Raw genomic sequence first — 7,703 nt, forward strand, 5'->3', positions numbered from 1 at the left:
GCTGTGTCCTACTGCCACCCCCAAACATGGAACAATCACTCCCAGCAGTCCGTTTTCCTGTAGCAGTCAAGGAGTTTCTCTGAAATATCTGTAGTCCTTTTTCTTTTTCCCAAAGAGAAATAAAGAAGTTAGCACTCTCCCATTCCTTTTTTCCTTTCAGCACCATCATTTCTTGCTGTTCAGAGTTAACATTTGCCACCACCACATACGGGCTGTGGAGGTCTGGGAACAGTTCATCTGACAGTTTATAGCCAGCCTGGGTCACCAACAAGCAGTGCACTGAGTGCTCTGCCCTGCTACCTTTCTGTTATTAGGAAATGAAGCTATGGTGTCCTCCTACCATGATGTCTCAAACTAACAGGTTGTGGTGAGCTGGGACAAAGCCGATTTCTCAAGAGATCCAGAGCTGACAGTAGCACAGTTTCATGCTTCTACACCCAAGCTCTGCACGCTGCCATGTACACTTGGCTCATTAGGTCTAGGAAAGTGACTGTACCTCTGTACACTGGTGAGGCCGTGAGGCCGCACCTCAAGTCCTGCACTCAGTTTTGGGCCTCTCACTATGGAGAGACATTGAGGTGCTGGAGCGTGTCCAGAGAAGGGCAACAAAGCTGGTGAGGATGGAGCTTGGAACACAAGTCTTATGAGGAGTGGCTGAGGGAACTGGGAGTGTTCAGCCTGGAGAAAAGGAGGCTGAGGGGAGACCTTATCGCTCTCTACAGCTCCCTGAAAGGAGGGTGTAGCAAGGGGGGGTTGGTCTCTTCTCCAAGGAAACAACCTCAACTTGTGCCAGGGGAGGTTTAGATTGGATATTAGGAAAAATTCCTTCACCAAAAAGGTTGTTAAGCATTGGAACAGGCTGCCCAGGGAAGTGGGGGAGTTGCCTTCCCTGGAGGGATTTAAAAGACGGGTATGAGGTGCTGAGGGACATGGTCTAGTGGTGGACCTGGCAGTTTTAGCTTGATGGTTGGATTCAATAATTTTAAAGGTCTCTTCCAACCAAAACAATTCTATGATTCTGTGATATAACAAAGTTTGACATGAGTCACAACCCCATCCTTTGGGATACGGAGCTCTGCCACAGGCTGCCATGAGCTGGCTCTCCTGGATCCTAAGACTTCCCCAGGCAAGGGTTATCACACTGTGGCTTGGCAGAGTGGGAATGGGCAGAAGAAGGTAAAGGCCTGGGGATAAGGCAGCGCTCTGAGAGCTCTGGGCTGGATGTGCCCTGTGCCAGGGCAGCCCTGGAGGAGGCAGGAGCCCTCCTCCCCTCGCCCGGCTCAGGAGGGATGTGCCCCTCCATCTCTGACATCAACATCTGGTACAAGGCAGAGCACCAGGGCCAGGCACTCTGAAGGGCTTTGTTGTCCTGGGGAGCCTGGGACAACAGGGCTATTGTTGGGCAAACCTTGTACTGTAGGAGTCACCCCCATACACCCAGGCAGTCACAAGGCCAGGTCAGGCCAGCTGCAGCATTACTGCTTGTTTCCAGTCTGAAATGACACACTGTGGGGACAGATCCCCCTCTGAGTGACTGCAGAGCGTGGCACACAAGCAAGATGGTCAAAGGCCCAAGAGGGAGCTGGGGCCACGCTGCTTGCTCCAGGTGCTCTGCACTCGAAAGGCAACTGGAAGCAGTTAAAAAAAGAAATTTCCCACAGCCACATAAATTGGCATTCTGACCCCTCTCCCTCAGCTGCTGCATGGAAAAGAGGGGCAGAGAAGTCACCCCCGGCAGGCTTGAGGGCAGGCAAAGAGCTGGGCAGCACGGCTGTCTTCTCTGCTCCTAGGGCCCTGGGAGGGCAGCTGGTTTTGGAGAAATGAAACATCTGGGAGTAATGCCAAATGTTTTTACATGGGGCCTCCAGCCAGTACACCGCAGAAAGCTCAGCCTGGCTGAGAGCTCTCTGCTACATGCGCTGACACAGCCCGCTCCCACCAGCTTGACCAAGCCCCACGCCTACCCACGCTCACCTGCGCGTAGGAACGTGCCCCCTCTCTCCGGCCAGGGCCAAGAAGCACTGATGGCTTCATGGGATTAGGTGCAGTGTCAGGGTTGGGTATTTCACAAGATGTGGCAGCAAGCTGCAAAATGCATGCACGAAAAAGTGGAAGGGAGCCCCAAGCCGTTCTGCTCTTTGTGGGGATGTGCCATACCTCCTCCTGCCATGACCGTCCCCAAACAATGCCACAGGGTTTCTCTGAAGACAAATGTACCTGCTTAAATAGGAAAAAAACTTGAACAGAAACCTAGCAGAAATAGGAAGAGGTGGCAAAGAAACCCGTGCCTTGCCTGCTGTGTGGCTCTTTCAGGTCCGCTCTTGATCTCGTGCACAGACTTTCTGCGTTGCCCTCCTGGTCCCTCAAACAAAATCCCTTGCAGAGGTGTGGCCAGGGGGCCCTTGACCCCTGGTGGGCTCCCATGGGCTGCCCGGCCGTTTGCTGACCCCTCTACCAGCCCTGCCGCACTGGGCAGCCTGGCAGCCCCTCTGCCTCGAGGGTGCTCCACAGCCCCCAGGAATTACAAGCATCCTCTCTGCCAGCAATGCCGCCAGACCTAGAGAACCGCAGCCAGGTCAGCAAACCCCAGCACCAGCCATGGCAGTGACACAGTAAATGAACTGCCCCCAGCCGCAAAATACTCACGCTCTAAGTCAGGCACTCAGCGTTTCACCCAGGGACATCATGAGCGTGGTGCCGTCACAGGAGCTGTTAGCAATAGACTCACTTGCTTTTGTCATTTAAACTGGGACACGTTTCCATTCCAGCAATGCACAAGGTGTAAAAAGAAGCAGTTATGTGTAAAAATACAATAACGAAAACCATACAAATCCCTGTGAAATAAAATTTTTCTCTCCAGGGTATGATGTACCTATGCCACTTACCTTCATAAACATACACCACTGTGTATGTAAGGGGCTGTGCCAGAGCATGCCATCACTTGCTTCATTTCTCACACATCACTATGGTTTTTTTAACAAGCACAATTCCACTGCTGCGTTCTGCAGTCTCCCAGACACAATAAAACCATTTCATAACAACTAATAATTAGTCTGTTCTTTTAGGAAGGAAGGGATTCTCCCTTAAACTAGATAGACTCTCTCCCACGTACACACACAAACATGCACAGCAAAGCTAAGGCATGGCAACCTCCACCTCTGCTGCAGTCATCTGCCAAAAATGGCTATTTACAAGAACATTTTTGAGCAAGTGAGTAACATATTGGTAAGTTAGAAAAGCAAGTAAAAGCATCATAGAAGAGTTTCTAGTCAGACCTCCAGAGCTGGTGTATTCTTTTTCGCAAGAGAAGTTAATTCTGAGATTGTCCAAAGAATAGTCTGGGTTAGTTGTCTGTATTTGTCTTTAATTACTTTGTAAAAGACTTTAAAGATCCTCTCTCTTCTAAGAATAATGTTGGGACCAGGTCACTGAGAACCTTATGTTAATGACCTGCATTTCTAAAAACATATTTTTATTATAAATATTATCTCAAAATCTATGCAATTAAAATAAAATTGGAATAGTTAATTCAAATTCTTTTCCTGGCCCCAGGCCTTAAGCAAAGCTATTAATGTTCTGGCATATTACAGCTACATTTTCCTGCATTTTAAAATGAAATTTGCTTCCCCCTGTTGCTGTGGTAGGTCAGGATCCCCAAATAAAGCTCCTAGCTCCTTTTGCAGGCAGCCTGGATGGGGACTTTTTATTTACGACCATCCTCAATTTTTCTCAAATGGTGTTTCCCTGCAGAGGAAATCTGTTATGCAGCCCCGACCTGATATTCCCTGGATTAAATGGCCCTCTATGACCCAAACTTCAGGAACCTCAGATTCAGAGAAAACAATGAAATGGCCAAGATACAAAGTGCTGCCAGATGCACATTCCTGTACCCGCCCTCATAATCTCTCTCAGGCGCGGGGACTGTAACTGTTGTTGCCTGTAACCCTGCAGTAAAGCACACTCAGACAGACACATGATATTTAATTTTTATTTTTGCTGCTCCTACAATTCTTAATAAATGAGCAAACAAAAAAAAAGCAAGGGAAGAAGGCCGTTCCCGCAACTTGCTGAGGCTGAGCCAGGCTGCCGGAGCCCCCGGACGGAGCTGTGGCTTGCCCTGGACCCCTGCCTGCCACTGCGGCCAGACAGACGGACAGGCAGCCACTGTCGGAGCACGGGCAGACGCTGGCACATGTGCCCAACCATGGGGACAAGGAGGACTGGGGGCTTTGGAGCTCTGTGGTGCAGTGTAAAATACATGTTCCCCCAGTGCAACTGGGACGCAGGTCTCCAGATGGGCTCAGCTGGGGTGTCCTGCAGGGAAAGCCCTGCTGACACCAGCACTTGCTGCATTTGCAGCATTTTTCCAGGGGTCCCTTCTCTGAAAATGCCAAGTGTGGGACTGCCTTTGTACCCTGACAGAGGACTGAAATGTCACTAAAGCAAAATCCTCCTTCTCAACAACTCAACAGACTCTATGACTCTGGAGGGTGCTCAGGCAGGACATGCTGAGCATGACCACAAGCATCTCTGCCTGGCTGCATTGACCCCCTCCCACAGGAAGGTCTGGAGGAGCATGGCAGAGCTGCCCGCTGGCAACAGAGCATGCTATATTCATTTACAAGCTTCTTCCCCATTCCTGGGGAATGGGGAAAAGCGCAAATGCGACATACAGGTCATGCAGCACCATCATCTGCTTCTGGAGATGACCCTTGGTGGGCAGAGCAGCAGCACATCTCCAGGCTGCGCAGAGCTGTGTGCTCCCCTCTCCCCCCTGTAGCTCCTGCTGCCCCAGGAAGCACCAGCTGGTTCCCATTGATCCTGGGAGCACCAAGTGCTCGCTGTAGCTGCTGTCCCCGATCTGGCACTCCTGCACAGAGGCTTTGCTCCTTCTTGTGGTCTTTCTGATTTGGAGGAGGACACCCCTGTCTCTCTCCCACATGTTACCTACCCAGGACTGTAAAGTGAGCCGTCATTTCAACAGACGGGGCAGTCCTTGGTAAGGTGAATGCCTCTTATCTCTGACATACCACCGGTGATGTGAAAAGGTCTGTTCATGTTTACTTTCTAATTAGCAGCATACCTTTGAGCATTCAAAAAACCTCAGTTTCTTGTCCTCGAAGCTACTGTTCCCGGCCCTCTACACGCTAACGGAAGCTCAGATCTCATTTACCCGGTTTCTCTTTTTAGTGAAACTCCACCATAAAAACATTTCATTTGAGAAGAGGAATATCCAGGTCACCGCATTTGTGCAGTGAAATTCATTTAGTCCTGCGCTGGCCCATATACAACAATAACATTTAAGCCAGCACACTGCAGACAGTGGTAAGAACTGCAGAGAAAAGGGATGACAAAGGCAGACCTCAAGAAAAGTGCCAGGGAACAGTGCGGCTGAGCAGGTCCAGGACAGGGAGACTCCTCATTCGGAGGTGATCAGCTGCAGCTGGGACAGACACACACAGCAAAGTGGAGCGGGCAGAAACGCAGACAGGAAATATCAAGAGAAGATTCAGCTTGGAAAAAATGCAAGTACAAGAAAACAGCCCAAAGAACAGCCAGTGGGAGGGAAATCCCTGGAAACAGTTACTGATGAATTTTAATTCACCCCACCCAGTAACTGAGCATCCTCAGAAGAACACAGCGAGTGTCGCTAGATTGTCTCCCCCCACTCTCTTTGCCCTGTCACTCCCCTGTCCCACTGACACTGGCTTAGAGGAAATGAATAAACTGCCCATTTAAAAACTGACACTTTTTCCTTCTCTTCGGACTTTACCAGACTTCAAGCCCCCACTTGAGGCTTGCAAGGATGCATTTTTGCTTCACATCATATTTGCTCATGCAGCAAAAAGGATGGAGGAAGTTCTTCGAAAAAGGGCCAATGTTAAAGTATAGTTATGCCAATGGTCAACCAGTACTTGGGTGATAGGAAATTTAGAAGTTTTGCTAGGAGGTGGTGGTTGCTCCTGGCAGGACTTCCACGGGCCATGGGAACAGCAGGCCAGGTTATAAACTGCAATGTTGACACATCACCAGACCTCATCACATTTCTCAAGCCCAGCTATCCTGTTGGTGAACTGCTAGTCAGTGACATGCACCCCTGATGAAATATGTGACTACACTATTACCCTTTGACATGGGATGAGACACAGAAATACAAAATTCAGCACTGAACTCACCCCCAAATATCATTATTTTGCTGTTCCAAGAGAAGCTTACTTCTCTTGGAAGTAAGCCTGAGCATGCTACCTACAGAATGAGCAAGCACAGAAATTGCCTATTACCACAACAAAGTTTAAATGCAGTTTTGGCTTTGAGTTACTGCATAGATACAAAGGGACCCAGAGGCACCAAGCCTGTATGACTTGACTGCCATTATAGATAATGCTCACGGCAGAGCTGAGAGCTGAACCCACCCATTTGAAGGAAGGCTGCCCCCCCTAATGCCTGGGACTATCCTGCAATGAGGATGAATTTCCAACATGGTCTGTTGGAAATCTGACCTGCTGCTTACTCAGGACTCATCAGTAAGCCACACTGTCTCTCAAAGGAGATACAGAAAATCTATCTGCTTGGTTGTTCTACATCCAGCAAGTTAATGTTGTTTATGAAATTCAGCATTTCAAGACACATCTTCCTCTTATGTCCACTGGATATAATTACCTCTTACTGCTGCAGTGAATTTTAATAATTACAACACGAAAATATCAGAAGTCATTGGGACTGGGAACCCTTTGTGCCTGGTGGTATGTTTGTAAGGAAAGGAACCTTTTAGATTGCTTTTAAATGAAAAATAAGCTGCCAGTTACTCTTAAGACAAGTACAGAAGTGTAGGTGCAAAACTAGATAAAATCAGCAAAAAAGCAATAGCAGTAACAGGAAATGTTCTATAAATGCAGTAGTATTAAGAGGAAGACCGAGTAAAGGAACTAGTTGGCCCTCTGCAGAGGAGAGCTACCCATGGATGATCATGTTCAGTATTTTCAACAAAAAGTCATCTGTTAATAAAAAAGTCACCCATGATCAAATGGCTGTCACAGTTAATACTAGCAACAAAGGGTTAAGATTTCAGCATGTAATATGGAAGGAATAAGTTGGAGAACACTGAGATTGATTAATTCATCCTAAGACTTTTAAAGAACTGGCTCATAAATCTCTGATCCGTTGCTAATCATCTCTGAGGATTCATGGAGAATCAGGGAGGGAGAGTTCTGGCAACACAGAAAAGGCAAAACATAGTGTCTAGCTTGGAGAAATAGGAAAAGAAGGAAAACAGAGTTGTGGAACAGCTAGTTTAGCTACAGTTCCTAGAAAATAATTGAATAAATTTTTTAACAATTTGTAAGGACCCTGGGCAGACAACAAGGATATAATTAAAAGCCTACACCATTTTGTCATGGATAGATCTGTTGAACCAATCTGATCACCTGCATGTGACTGAACAATAGCCCCAAGGTGGAAGTGGGGCGGTAGAGGTGTCAGCAGTGGTACACTGTGCTAGAGACAAACATCTTACCGGGACGGCAAACAAGAGAGCAGCCTGAGAGACATGGACCTGGTAAGATGTCAGCTGGAGCTATGTGTCGAGTTTTGAGCTTCACTCTTTAAGACACGAACAAACTGGGATAGTCCAGAACAGAGTAAAAGATCTAGAAAAAGTGACCTGAAGGAGGAGAAGGTGTTTAATGTAGAGCAGTAATGAGTGA

Source organism: Charadrius vociferus, unplaced genomic scaffold (assembly GCF_000708025.1).
Source record: "Charadrius vociferus isolate BGI_N301 unplaced genomic scaffold, ASM70802v2 scaffold415, whole genome shotgun sequence".
Lineage (NCBI taxonomy): Eukaryota > Metazoa > Chordata > Aves > Charadriiformes > Charadriidae > Charadrius > Charadrius vociferus.